The 15,584-nt window shown below is 40.1% G+C and overlaps 1 protein-coding gene across 1 annotated transcript in view; it reads left to right on the top strand.

Annotated features, from left to right (window-relative positions):
* Window positions 1-15,584, top strand: part of ESRRG (estrogen related receptor gamma) — a 660,741-nt gene that overhangs the window by 118,851 nt on the left and 526,306 nt on the right. The gene's annotated exons all lie outside the window — the stretch shown is intronic.

Genomic DNA, 15,584 nt, shown 5'->3' with positions numbered 1-15,584 from the left:
TTGAAAAAAGTCATATCTTCATTCCTCAAGTCTTTCCGAGTTCACCCCGCCTCCTTACTTTTGATTGACAGCTCCTCGCCTTCCCCAGCACACAAAATCCCGCACTTGTGCATTGATGTCCTCTTCTGGGCTGTACGTACAACGGGACACCGGATTATTACGATAAAAGGCGCAAAATGTTTGCAGACCGTTATTTCCAGTCGCAGGAGGAGTTTAGGAGAGGGGATAGCGGTAATGAACTTTTTATAGCAGCGGCCAGTGAGGGATAAGTAAAGCTCAATAGGTGAAATGCTGGTGACCTTTTCTATATTTAACAGCATTTTATTAATATTATATTACTCTTTCTGTAATGGCTTGCTTCAATTGTGCACTTTATTTGACTCCTTTCATTCAGTGTCCTATAATAATCAATAACTTCCATGAATGTAACAATCAATAATATTGATGCCATTTTAGCTCTGCACAGCCATTTGGGTCACTCTACTAACCATTCCTTGAAAATATGGTCATCGGCCAAGATTCGTGCAGCCCCTAAAGTACCAATTTGGCAGAGTTGTATGAATACTAGAAGAGCATAAAGTTAAGCTTAACCCACGTTGTAATCCTAAAAAAATTACGTCAAATTTTCAACCAAAGTTTTAATATATACATATATATATATATATATATATATATATATATATATATATACACATACGTGTGTGTGTGTGTGTGTATACACACACACACACACATATATATGTATGTGTGTGTGTGTATATGTATATATATATATATAGATATATGTGTGTGTGTATATTATATTGTTTCTCCATTCGGCCAATCCGAAGCAACGGAGTTTGACCATATTGGGATTTTGAATTGTAATGGAAAGCAGCATTACGCATATCAGCCGCTGGGTTCGTAGCCTGTAGATTAACATATCGCACCTGGTCAGCATGGAGACGGGCTTAGTTCTGCTGGGGAGTCTCTGCTTCTCGTCTGTCTCCCTGACAATGCAGTTGTTCCTCAGTCTGCTGGGGAGTTTTAGTAGCTTGTTGTTGGCTGTGACACATCTTGTCAGCCTGGAGATGGGCTTGGGTTTGCTGAGAGGTTTCAGCATCTGGGGCAGCAGCCATGTCACAGTAGACTTTCATCCAAGTGCAGGGTTCCTTTTTGGAGGCACGCTATTTATTTCAATTTTAACTTCCTAAATACCTAACCGCTAAACTGGTCCTGGCCATCAGTAATTTGATTGATTGCTATAGGTAACCGCTCCCCTGTACCTCCCCATCTAAAATTATCTTGTAAAGTGCACTACCCACTACTGCCAGATATAAACATCCCTACTATAAATGTGAATGTCTGTATTCGCTTTTATAGTATTGGGTCGTGATGATATTATAATGGCTAATAACCGAGAACAACACCAAGGTCTGGACCTTTATGAAAACCTTCCTGAACACCCGATGTACTTATGTGCCATGTGTTTGGATCCCTATAGAGGACAGACAGACACTGACTTTTATAATATAGAATAGCAGAGTTCCCTGGCTTCACACTGGTCTATATGTTTGTGCGTGTGGTTAAAAACTTAATTTCCTACTGATATGAAGCCGACATATCCAATAAGGACCAAGTGCAGGGTTCCTATTTGGAGGCATGACTGGTCTGAAAGGGGTTCATTTTATGAGAACGAAGAAATCCACAGCTTGGGTCTGCTGAGAGGTTTCAGCAGCTCGGGCAGCAGCCATGTGCTTTGCCACAGGAGTATTTTGTCTAAGTGCAGGGTTTTTGTTTTTTTGGAGGCATGACTGATATGAAAGGGTTTTAATTTATAAGAATGCTCAAATCCAGTATACAGTGAAGGAAATAAGTATTTGATCCCTTGCTGATTTTGTACGTTTGCCCACTGTCAAAGACATGAACAGTCTAGAATTTTTAGGCTAGGTTAATTTTACCAGTGAGAGATAGATTATATTTAAAAAAAAACATAAAATCACATAGTCCAAATTATATATATTTATTTGCATTGTGCACAGAGAAATAAGTATTTGATCCCCTACCAACCATTAAGAGTTCAGCCTCCTCCAGACCAGTTACACGCTCCAAATCAACTTGGTGCCTGCATTAAAGACAGCTGTCTTACATGGTCACCTGTATAAAAGACTCCTGTCCACAGACTCAATTAATCAGTCTGACTCTAACCTCTACAACATGGGCAAGACCAAAGAGCTTTCTAAGGATGTCAGGGACAAGATCATAGACCTGCACAAGGCTGGAATGGGCTACAAAACCATAAGTAAGACGCTGGGTGAGAAGGAGACAACTGTTGGTGCAATAGTAAGAAAATGGAAGACATACAAAATGACTGTCAATCGACATCGATCTGGGGCTCCATGCAAAATCTCACCTCGTGGGGTATCCTTGATCCTGAGGAAGGTGAGCGCTCAGCCGAAAACTACACGGGGGGAACTTGTTAATGATCTCAAGGCAGCTGGGACCACAGTCCCCAAGAAATCCATTGGTAACACATTCGCCGTAATGGATTAAAATCCTGCAGTGCCCACAAGGTCCCCCTGCTCAAGAAGGCACATGTACAGGCCCATCTGAAGTTTGCAAATGAACATCTGGATGATTCTGAGAGTGATTGGGAGAAGGAGCTGTGGTCAGATGAGACTAAAATTGAGCTCTTTGGCATTAACTCAACTCGCCGTGTTTGGAGGAAGAGAAATGCTGCCTATGACCCAAAGAACACCGTCCCCACTGTCAAGCATGGAGGTGGAAACATGTTTTGGGGGTGTTAATCTTCTAAGGGCACAGGACTACTTCACCACATCAATGGGAGAATGGATGGAGCATGTACCTTCAAATCCTGAGTGACAACCTCCTTCCCTCCACCAGGACATTAAAAATGGCTCGTGGCTGGGTCTTCCAGCACAACAATGACCCGAAACATACAGCCAAGGCAACAAAGGAGTGGCTCAAAAAGAAGCACATTAAGGTCATTGAGTGGCCTAGCCAGTCTCCAGACCTTAATCCCATCGAAAACTTATGGAAGGAGCTGAAGATCCGAGTTGCCAAGCGACAGCCTCGAAATCTTAATGATTTACAGATGATCTGCAAAGAGGAGTGGGCCAAAATTTCATCTAACATGTGTGCAAACCTCATCATCCACTACAAAAAACGTCTGACTGCTGTGCTTGCCAACAAGGGTTTTGCCACCAAGTATTAAGTCTTCTTTGCCAAAGTGATCAAATACTTATTTCTCTTTGCACAATGCAAATAAATATATATAATTTTGACTATGTGATTTTCTGTTTTTTTTTTATTTTTTATATATAATCTATCTCTCACTGGTAAAATTAACCTAGCCTAAAAATTCTAGACTGTTCATGTCTTTGACAGTGGGCAAACTTACAAAATCAGCAAGGGATCAAATACTTATTTCCTACACTGTATGTGCCAAATTTGGTGCAGGTTGGTCCAGTCGTTTGGCCGTGCATAAAGAATATGCAACAGACAACAGAAATTCATATACATACATACATACATACACCCTTTATGCAAAAGTGACTGCACAAATAGGGTATTGTAGTTACTAAGTGGTTTATCCAGTAAAGGTTACATCTGCATGGGCAAGGTTGGATTGACCCACCAGTGCCCCAAAGGTCTAATACCGTCTCATTTTAATCTGATTTGGAGACAATCATTTGCTTCTAGGAACAACTTATTAGACTGTATTAATAAGACCTGTGCACAATGATAGCCACATCATTTAGGATGTACTTAAAGGTGAACTTGCGCATATTCTGGATAGATTGACGATAGGACCTTTTAAAATAGTTTACTCTGATGGTGCCCAAGACACCCCAGTTTAATACTGTGCATGGTCTGAATTTGTTCTTCTAGTGTATATTTCCTCCAGGTACTACATCTTACAAGAAATTGTACCCAGCGTGTGTGACTGCCGAAAAGTAAAATAGGACATTGTGAGCACCAGTGGAAAACATAAGTGGTAGACCTATGCAGCTCTGTAGAATGTTTTGAGTCCTATAATAAAATATAATGAAAATATGTATACAGATGCACATTCAGTTCCCTGTCAATAAGAACCAAGAACACAAAGGTCAATATGAAACTGCTGTTTCTGCATTTAAGCGGTTGCTAGTCAACCTGATGACCTCATAATTTTGGCAATGTAAGCAGATTTGCCATTACTATGCATGGGAAAATTAGAGAATTAATTTTTGGGAGAAATATTATTGGTTGACCAAACTAGTAGGCTGTGTAAACATTCATAACTGAAGCCATAGCGGTGTGCCGGATCTGTGGTACGATAAGTCCTAATGGTGCCGTTCACTTATGAGGTCTGTTGGGGTTCCTTAAGAGGTTTCCTTAATGTAACCCCTGAATAGCCCCCTAAATGTAAATGTGAACGAAACCTAAATCTTTACGTGTCCTAGAAAAAAAAAAAGTTATCTTGGGTAGACAAGGTGAGAATATTAATAATTGTTCACCAAAAAACGTGTCTTTAGATAGGGCATTGTACCATATAGAAAGTCTATACCATCAAGTTCCGAATCAAAGGTAGTTCAGTGATTGATGTTAGAGCCCTGGCTTGTAAACCTCCAGGCTGGTTGTAATTATTGGTTTTGTGTATAGACAGTCCCTCGAAGTCATTGATTACTCAGTCAATGAGAATCCCCAAACCTTGGTCTCCGTGGATCATTACTCTAGAACTATAAAGATAAAAGAAATTAATTTCATGTGTGGATACAACGGCTGCTTAATGTGGAAGCTGGTTGAGGAATTAGTGGTGACCTCGTGTATCACACTTCTACATAGTTTGGATGTGATTCCTATTTTCCATGCAACCCAAACCAAGAAAGAGAAGCCAAATATCAAGAAAGGCCAACCTACTAAAACCGGGTGATACCTGGCAAGCATATGAATGAATCCCTTCTGTGGACTGGAACTAGCCGGGGACTTATTTAGGGAAACCTACAATCACTGATCCCATTCCTGAAGTCAACACTAGGCTTGCTAAACTCTTGGCACAGAATCTGTCACACAATCTCTTAGCTGTCATTCAAAACTAACTCAAAATAATAAAACATGAAATTTTACATTGTTGCACGTGGGAAAATGGAATTAAAGGGGTTATACAGCCCCATAATTTTTTTTACAAAAAGCGTACAATACTATAAAACAAAATAAGTAATTTACCAATTCCCTGACGCTTCCGTGCCAATGCTTCCCTGGTCCCCGCAAATCTCTGTTCTTCTTTCTTCAGCAATGATGTGTCAACGCAACATATGACTGCTGCAGCCAATCACTGGATGTATTGGTTTTGCGTCGAGAAGACGGAGGTCGCAGGTGCAGCCAGTGATTATTTTATAGCTATGTAAGCTCTTTGTAAAAAAAACAAACAAACATTATATTGCTGGACAACTCCTTTTAAAGCTATTTCCACCATTCTCTAAAGAAAAGATACGTCTCTTCAGATATATATAAGTATATATATAAAACCTTGGACAAGCACACGCCCTGGCCCTCACCCACACAAAATTTTACCTAATGCTTCCTTTCTCAATTCTGGGGACTTGCGTTCATCTTCGAATTGCAGAGGATAAAAATGGTACGTAACCAATATGCACTCTGGGGACCTCTGTAACGTAATAGGTTGTGTCTATGATCTCCATGTGTATGGAGATTCAGCATGGGCACCTCTCCTGGTAGGCTCTGTAGCTAGACACCCAGCCAGGCACTGCTCAGCACTTGCATCAGGGAGCCTCAAGAAAATCTTCGTCAATTCTTACAATGGGCAACTCTTTTACTCAAGTTTCTCTTTAACTAATGAAGCACGATGTCCTGCATTCTCAGGTCTCCCCTGGTACTTGCAGAGACCACTCAGAAAGTATGTCCATGCTTGATGAGTGAAAAGCAAGTGGACATGACAAGAGTTGCTTGATGACCTCATCAGGTGGCCTATCAAGCACCGCTACCACCGTGGCCGTGTTGCAATGCTATTACAATCATTGTGGACCTATATCGTCTTCATTGGCGCGTTATTTAAATTTGTGTGGATCAAGCATCCTTTTACTAAGCATCAGTATCTGTCGTAACTCTGGACAACCGCTACCTGAAATGTATGGCCGGTTTTACTCTCACACACGGCCACATGCAGAGAGCAATATAACACTTCTCAGCAGAACAAGCTCCTGCCCGTCACCCGCTGATGCTCAAAACCCACATCACTCAGAGCCCTCTCTTGAGCCATCATCCATTTAGAGAAGATGCACAGCCAGCAATAGTAGCTTGTTCTCCGTTTTTGGACTAAAGCCCGCTAGGTGGGAACAGGCTCCCTCTAGTGGTGGCTATACACAGCTAGTTTTTTATCTTTAAATCTTTTGTCTATGCAAGGGATTTGGAGCTCTAAAAATATAATATGAAATTAATCCGCACAGAATTTTGGACCTAAAAACAAAAACGTGATCATAAAAGATAAAGATCCACTAATACGTGGGCTTCCTTAAAGGAACACTCCAGGCAAAACTTACACTGGGTTATGCCTAGTACAGAAGAACACTAAAGAGATTAACCCTGTGTAATGCACCCCTTCAGGACCTGTATTAGGCATAACAAAGTATCAGTTTTGTGTGGACTATCCCTTTAAACTTAATACCCCCGTTTTTTTCCTGATCATTTTGATTGTCATACAGAGGATTTACTGGCAGGTCCATAAAAGTTGAAACTTTTTTTTTTTTAATGTATATGTTTACATGATTTAGAGAGAATTCTAGTAATATTTTGATGCAACAGTGAAGACAGAACTCCCATCAATACAAAGAATTCAGGAAAGACTTCTCGCGGTTCACGAAAATGAGGTGTGCTAGTAGATATTTACTTATTTTGGGTTTTTTTTATGCATCTTCGTGCTGAGTAGCGATTACCTGATTTTTGCTTACCAATCTGAAAGAGCATCTCCAAAATAGAAGTAAACTGGTATGCAAAAAAAAAAAAAGCATTTTTGTTTTCAGTGCATGGGAAAAAAATAATATAGAATGATTTTCAGTTTGGTATCCACGATTCAAAATGCATATTAAAGTGCTTTGTAAAGTAGATGAGTCAGCCCCCAGACGTTGTGACAAATCTCTAGCCAGAAATGGAACACTTAAAGGAAAAGCACTAGGTTTTTCGGGAAGAGATCTGCTCTGAAGTGTGAGAGGGGGAAAATGTAGAATAATGAATTCATCAACCTGAAAATACACGTGCAACGGAGCGCTCAGGTTTCAATGCATGGCAAATGGAAAGAGAGCTGCCATTACTGTCTAGATACACAGACACGGCTACCCTAATCGTTCGGTCATGCTTGAGAGACAGTAAGTCATCACCGGCCATATGACATGGTGAGAACAGGGTGGCGGGGCTTGTCGCAAGGAGAAATTGTTTATTTAACATCCACCAACCCTCCTTGCTCTGAGTCCTACAAATCTGTGCAAAATGTCATTTTTAACTCTTAATGCTTGACATATATAAAACACCGGGAGAATACATGACAGCTGGGTGAGAGGTGATGCTTCAAAGTGACCATTTGGGAAGAAATGCTTGATTAGTAATCTGGGAAAGAGTGCTGAGAAATCTGCTTTGTTCTGCGACACCGTGAACAATATTAATGGACGCACTGCGCTCGAAACGGGTACGGAATTTGCAGAAATGCATGCGGTTGCGATAGGTTAATATATTCATGAATACATGCAAATATGTCACAAGGAAGGAGGAAAGGCAAGAATAATACAGTCGTAATAAAGCCAAATTGCCGGGCCTAAATAATACCGCAACACAGTGCTAAAGAACAGCATAATACTGCCCACAAAATACTGCCACGTAGTGCTTGCATACAGTGAAGGCATGAAATAATAGTAGTGTCCAAATAGTGAACTATATAATTCCTATATTATACCACAGCCAGCACCACAACAGTGCAAGCAATCGGAGGCCCCAGGGCAACTGCCCCTTTTTGCCCATGCTATGATGTCTCCCAGGATAGATAGACAAGAATACCAACATCTTTAGTAAGTTTAGGAAGGAATGGCACCGTCGTCCTATTGGTCTGCTAAATAATCCGAGTGTGTTTTGGGATTTTTAGCACCTTGTTACAATTAACCTATATAATTATTCTGCATAAAATGTTGAGACTTTAATACATTACTTATGAAGCACTAATCCTGAGTTACAGCATTCACAATTCTGCAGGCTTCAGAGCGGAAATCTTCCAACATTCTTTGCTAGATCACTGTCTGCACAAGTTTTGCTCTAATAATTAAAGTATAGAGATGAGCAAATTTTACAAAATTTGCTCCGGGGCCGATCTAATTGGCTGTTCGATTCGGTCCGAATCACAAGTGCCCCGAATGCCCTGTCTGACTCTCCGATTTCGTCTAGGACTGTGTCCAAGTTGGATACAGTCCTAGAATGCATCAGAGAGTCAAACAGAGCAATCAGAGCACTTGCGATTCTATCCCAAAAAATACCATACTCGATGCGTCCCTGCCAGCCTCCTGAGATGATGTTTTGCTCAATGTGACTGCTGCAGCGCTCACATGGGACAAAACAACGTCTTCTCTGGAGGCCACTAAGGACGCGACGCAGCAGAGGACACATGGAACAAATCGACGTCCTCTCAGGAGGCTGGCAGGGACGCTTTTCCCCTCTTCCTTTTTCGAATCTGTAAAATGGTGGCTGGCGGCTGCTATTTTCTTCATTTCATGAGCCGCAAACGCCAAAAGTTTCGGATTTTGTTGGTTCTGAAACTTTTTGGAAATTCATACCGAATTTGATTAGTTTAGAATCTATTCACTTATCTCTATTTCCAGAGTATCTCAATGAAAATAAAGTTTAAAAAAAAAATATTTGTAGAAGTCTCGTGAAATACTTCAAAGCTCAACCTAATTTTGACATCTATAGGAAGTTGCACACATTTCGTCGCTGTTCGTTTTCCTCCACGTTTTGGGTCAGTCAGGTTAGGATTAATTTGCTTGTATATGACAACCAATGAATGGTCCCACTGAAAAAATTATGAAGTTCCACAACGCACTACAGAGATAAAGCTGCTATAAAAATATAGCGCCACACCAAAAATATGCAAAAAATGAATGTACTGACCTTTTAATCAAAAATATTTCATTATGTATTTGATGGACTAAATCAACAAAGGACCACGATAGGTGGGTGAAGATATTACCACAAAAATAAGTTGTCATACAGGATAGTTCCCACAACAACATATTTTAACGTCCTATAATATCCCAGCCTTATCAATATGTCCAAATAGGTAAAACATGTAATTAGCCATGTATATGTGACCACCTAGGAATCGCAATCAAAAAGCAAGTGCAAATGGTAAAAATCCAGGACTCCCCCACCACACTCGAGATGCGTTTCGCCAATGGCTTGGTCAGGGGGGACGTCCGGTTTGTATATGGTACGGAAAATAATATAATACAGTTTCCGCTTCGGAAGTAACTGTATAGGAGTCATAAATGCCGTTGTATTATTTTGCAGAATATGGCCTCTGTATACGTTTTACCTAAATCAGGATCTAGAAGAGGAACTCAAGCGAGCTGATTATCAAAATATATCAAAAACACCAGCGAGTGTGCTGACACAACATGACTGTATTCATTTCATGCTTTTAGTGTATCAATCATCAGATCAGTCACAGATCTACCCAAAACAATTTGATATCTAGCTTCTGGAAAGGCCAATAAGCATACAAACCTGCAGCCAAGTAACTGGATCGGTTCAGTGTGCCCCGGGCTACAGGAGATTCATGCTATGGCTTCATATCACCGTAACTGTATATACAGATTTTCACCTCAAACTCATTAGTTTCATGCGATTTGAATCAATATAGGCTCATCCAACAAATCAATTTTCAGCCACAGATATGATTGTTAAATAATTTAGATAGCAAGAGGTTTTTGGCTTTTCTAGGATGGTTGGAATTAAAAGAAAAAGACATGGCTGTGAAATCAATATTAAATATCTTGTCTTCAAACATGGGCCATTTCCTCAGACACACAAGGATCGTCTTCCATTTCCTTTGCTGTTCTTCTACTACAGAAATTTAGTGATGGTCCAAATGAGGCAAAGTAGGTGGACCCTTCCCCTTCCACAACCTATTTACCTTCTTATACATGTAGCAAAAAGCTTGTTCCATAAAATTTACAAAAACTAATTTACGATGGGTCTATCGGGACACACAAGATACTTTGAAAAATTATCCATAAATCTTTATTGGATATATCGTAACTTAATAACGTTGTGTGCAGCTCAAACTTTTTTAGGCGGTTGACAGATGTCACGGCAATGTTCCTTACACTGAACTTCTTGGTGTTTGGCTCATCTGGACAACCCCTCTACATATGCCTTTTGATGCATAGGGATGCCAGAGGGGCTTCTCCTACTTGAGACCTCTTCTAGAGCCAAAGGGGAGAGCCACTAGAAAGAATAGCTCCGACTTTGGCAGACATGGTACAACCATGGTCATCAAAACGCTTGATAGCCTTGTAATACTACATTAAGTTACCAGATGAGCTATGGCTTGCTGATCATCGGAGGTTAAAGTAGCTGACTCTGCAGAGATCTACTGATTGCCTGGGCAACTTCTTTCTGAGTAGGGGATGTGCGGTTGACCAATGCTGAAACGCTCAACCAGGTGACAAACTTTTTTAAAACCTTAAGGTTATGCAAATGCCCTCAAACTAAATATTCATTGTCCTGGTATTGATGACTCCTGAGATTACATTATAAAAAATATTTTCAAAGTAGGGTGTCATCTTGAAGTCCCATGCAATATATTGGAGATAGAGTTTGATGAATTTTCTTGCAACAACACCATAGTAGACACAAGAGATTAGACATACACCAGTTAGAATGAAGGACCTTCATTGTTTCTTTATTGAAATGAAAAATGTGTTGTCCCACCCATAAAGTTGAGGCCATATGCATATCAACAGTCCAAATTTGCAGTACATCATGCCATTACCTACAGAAGACAAAATATTGACTTTCTCTACAGTAATATGTACAGTGACCACCTCTTTGAGAAGACCACCTCTTTGAGAAGATCACCTCTTCTTCTCTACCAGATTTCTGTGACAAATTTTCAGCTTCATCATATTGTATACCGGCCATCTTCTTTGAGAGGACCACCCCTCTAGAAGACCATATTTCAGGGCACAGCTCAAGACTGGTCTGGTTTCATCCCTTCTCAAGGTAGCAAACTCTGTATTTACAATCGCTGAGTCTCATTTTGTTGGAGAAGAAGCTTAAAATTCTGGACAAAACCTAAAACGGCATATTGAAGTGTCAGTAAAAAAATAACGGTCCGGAAGACAATCATGAAAATGTTAATGTAAAACATTTTTCGACGAGTTGCTACTGCTGCCAATAACCCGTATCTATGGTGCGGAAAGTTATCCAAACCTTTACTCAAGAGAATTACCATTCTAACCTCCCTTGTTGCAGAGTTTCTTTATAATTCTGCCAAACGATTAGCCAACTATTTATTAACACGACCTTTTCATGTTTGTTAACCCTCCCCAATTTCCTCTGAATAATTTTTGAAAAAAAGTCTTTCTAAAGTCTCAAAAAGAGCATAGTTTTCAACGTAGTAATTATTTGTGTTTTTGTTCTTATCTATTGTGTCTTTGTAGTCTGGCTTTAATTAACCCCGTGGCTGCTGTAGGCACCCTGACCGCTTTGTAGAGCAATTTGCTGCCGGCCCTCTTGAGGATTAATCAGCTGTATTTATTTGGAGATCTCTGGATAACACACAGTGTCAGATCTATGTTGCTATTTTCTGCTTTTAATTCCAGCCTGGTGTAGAATTAAAACACGCAATGTGTAAGGAAACCAATTGCAAATGCTAAGGAAATTTATTGTCCTATTAAAGTCATATTGGGCCTTTGTTTATGAAATGTATTTTTCTTGATTTGAGGTTTGAGTTGGTTTGATAATGAGGCGCTTAAGATTCATGGCCCCTTTTTTGCAGCTTAATTTAGGCTCTATATCAAGTATGTAAAATAGCCCTGGCCGTTGTGTATAATACATTTTAACTGTGCTACTTTGCTGGTGTCATTTCCTCTTTGTTATTTTTGTAAATGAAAGGTTGAAGTTGGCTGAGGGTGACTAACTCAAAGTAGTGGCTCTCTGAGGACTGTAATTTGTGAGTCTCTTCTGCAATGTGATGCAGCATGTGATTAACGCTTTAGGTACAATCGACGGCATTGTGCACGAGTCCATTTCCTTTTTTTCTAGTGGCTTCCGTGTGCTTTCCGTTTTGGTTTTTTTTCAGATCCATACGCTTAAATGGGTGAGATGGACTGCAAATCTGAACCAGAATAGGACCTGTTCTATCATTTGCGGAACAGTTACACGGATCTGCAAATAAAAATGGATGTGTGTATGGCCCCCTAGAAACTTATGGTTTGGTATACTATCCGCAAAAAAAGAAACGGGTAGGACACTTAGGAAAACAGCGGTAGTCTGCATGAGTCGTAAGGCTCAATTAAAACCTCATTTTCAGGCACGTCTGAGGTATACGTGAGCGTATTCCCTGACATATACTTCAACCGGCCCATAGCGGCCCATGCACCCAGCGTACGCTGGGCATGTATGCCTCCACATACCTGTTTTATAACTGTATAGAAAAGAATGCTCTATCATGCTGTCGGAGCTTTATGTATTCTTGTATCGCTGGGCTACAAAAAAGGGAGGGTATATGGGAGCAAAAAACAAAAATGGATTGGGGAGGGGTCATGAATTGTCCAGATGCACTCACCTTGAATTATCAGAAAGATCTCATGTGGTGTGCGCTGGAGTGGAATTCCGAATCATAACTCAACTGTGTTTTTTTGTTTTTTGTTTTTTTTTGTTACCCCCTACTTGACGGTACATACAATCTAAAGGATTCACTGGTGTAATATATGAGTAAAATATAACATTTATTTATAACTCTCTAAAAACAGGGGTACAATCACCACTGTGAAAAAGCCCCACCGTGCGTATAAAAACGTATTAAATAATAAACACTGAGTTCTAATTCACTTGTGAACCTCCTACAGCTCAGCGTTCAACAAGAATATCAATACGGAATCAGCATTTGAAAAATGGGCATAACAATAGTCTTGACCCTAATTCACACTAGAGTCCGTGATAACCGCACCGGAAGCTCCTAGTGTTGAGGTATACAAAAAATCCTATTCACAACCGACCCTACGCGTTTCAATACTCATGCCGCTGACATCTATGCGAGCATGCTTCCGTGGAGTACAGCAGAATACCTGCTGCTGAACTAAATATCGCTGGCATCCCGGCCAGAGTGACCAAGCTACAGACCCCTGATGATGAGTATTGAAACGCGTAGGGTCGGTTGTGAATAGGAATTTTTTAGCATTGGGAACACTAGCATTGTTTGTATACCTCAACACTAGGAGCTTCCGGTGCGGTTATCACGGACTCTAGTGTGAATTAGGGTCAAGACTATTGTTATGCCCATTTTTCAAATGCTGATTCCGTATTGATATTCTTGTTGAACACTGAGCTATAGGAGGTTCACAATTGAATTAGAACTCAGTGTTTATTATTTAATACGTTTTTATACACACGGTGGGGCTTTTTCACAGTGGTGATTGTACCCCTGTTTTTAGAGAGTTATAAATAAATGTTATATTTTACTCATATATTACACCAGTGAATCCTTTAAAATTGTTATGTTGTGGGAGCACAATTGAATACATCTTTGAAATACAGTGAATTGTAGATACAATCTACAAGTACATAGGTCAAACAACACAGCTTTTCAAGAAAAGGCTTAAGAAACTGCAGATCGGATATTGTGAGCAGGTTTCTAGAGCACAATGGGGGAGATTTATCAAAACTGGTAAAGGCAAAAAGTGGAGCAGTTTTCCCAAAGGGCCAGTCAAAAATAAGAGAGATTCTGTTTGCTTGATATGAATAACACAGAAACTCCATGGTTCTAGAAAGTGAATCTTTTTGGGTTAAAAAAAAAAACATGAGTACAAATGGATTAAATGAATGCACTGACGGTAAAAAGTAGGTTTTTTTTCTATAGATTTTCTTTTGCATACTTTTTTTTATTTGCCCAATATTATCATTATTTCATTTTTGATACTCCATTGATTACGAATTGTATGACCTACATGTTTTATTTTGTACGTTCTCTGAAGACTGGGATCACAGGTGACTTTTCCACACTTTTGTGGCAAGTTTCTCTTGAGCTCAAACACACCATAGGGGACACATTTCTTCCATTCTTCCAATAGGTTGGGGTCCTAGAATTAGGACCCATCCCAATTAGACATTTATGGTGTTTCCCTTTAAAGATGGCATACATTTCTATCGTCAGAATATCCTTCTAACTACTATACAGTTCCTTCTTACTAGAGCTATGCAATGGACAGTATATGAAGACGTGTTACTGGACATGGTGGAAAATGCAGACCAAAGATGATTGCCATTTATCGTGTCCTGCTTATTCCTCTATCTGTTATATCCTAGGCCGAGTTCCGTATAATATCAAAACATTAATGGGGCTAAATGGCCATAGATCATCTGATTTCACATATATGGTTGTAGGATCAGATATTGACGACACTGTTGCTTACCCCTGAAAAGAAGGATCTCAAGGTCTTTAACCAGATAACGCCTCCTGGTATATATCAGTTTTTTGTATACACAGTGTTCCAAATTATTATGCACATTGGATTTAAGTGTCATAAACATTGAATTATTAGTTTTTCAATGAAACTCATGGATGGTATTGTGTCTTAGGGCTCTTTGGATCATTGTAATCAATCTCCGACACCTGTGATAATTAGTTTGCCAGGTGTGCCTAATCAAAGGAAAACTACTTAAGAAGGACGTTCCACATTATTAAGCAGGTCACAGGTTTCAAGCAATATGGGAAAGAAAAAGGATCTCTCTGCTGCCGAAAAGCGTGAAATAGTGCAATACCTTGGACAAGGTATGAAAACATTGGATATTTCAAGAAAACTTAAGTGTGATCAGCATACTGTGAAAAGATTTGTGGCTGATTCAGAGCACAGACGGGTTCGTTCAGATAAAGGCATAATGAGGAAGGTTTCTGCGAGACAAATTATTAGGATTAGGAGAGCAGCTGCTAAAATGCCATTGCAAAGCAGCAAACAGGTATTTGAAGCCACTGGTGCCTCTGGAGTCCCGCTAACCTCAAGGTGTAGGATCCTCCAGAGGTTTCCAAGTGTGCAGAAAGCTATTATTCGGCCACCCCTAAGCAATGTTCACAAGCAGAAACGGTTGTAGTGGGCTCAGAAATACATGAAGACTAATTTTCAAACCGTGTTGTTTACTGATGAGTGCCGTGCTACCCTGGATGGTCCAGATGGATGGAGTAGTGGATGGTTGGTGAATGGCCACCATGTCCCAACAAGGCTGCGACGTCAGCAAGGAGGTGGTGGAGTCATGTTTTGGGCTGGAATCATGGGGAGAGATCTAGTAGGCCCCTTTAGGGTCGCTGATGGTGTGAAAATGACCTC

This window comes from Rhinoderma darwinii, chromosome 4 (assembly GCF_050947455.1).
Source record: "Rhinoderma darwinii isolate aRhiDar2 chromosome 4, aRhiDar2.hap1, whole genome shotgun sequence".
Classification (NCBI taxonomy): domain Eukaryota; kingdom Metazoa; phylum Chordata; class Amphibia; order Anura; family Rhinodermatidae; genus Rhinoderma; species Rhinoderma darwinii.
This window is presented reverse-complemented; position numbering and strand designations above follow the sequence as displayed.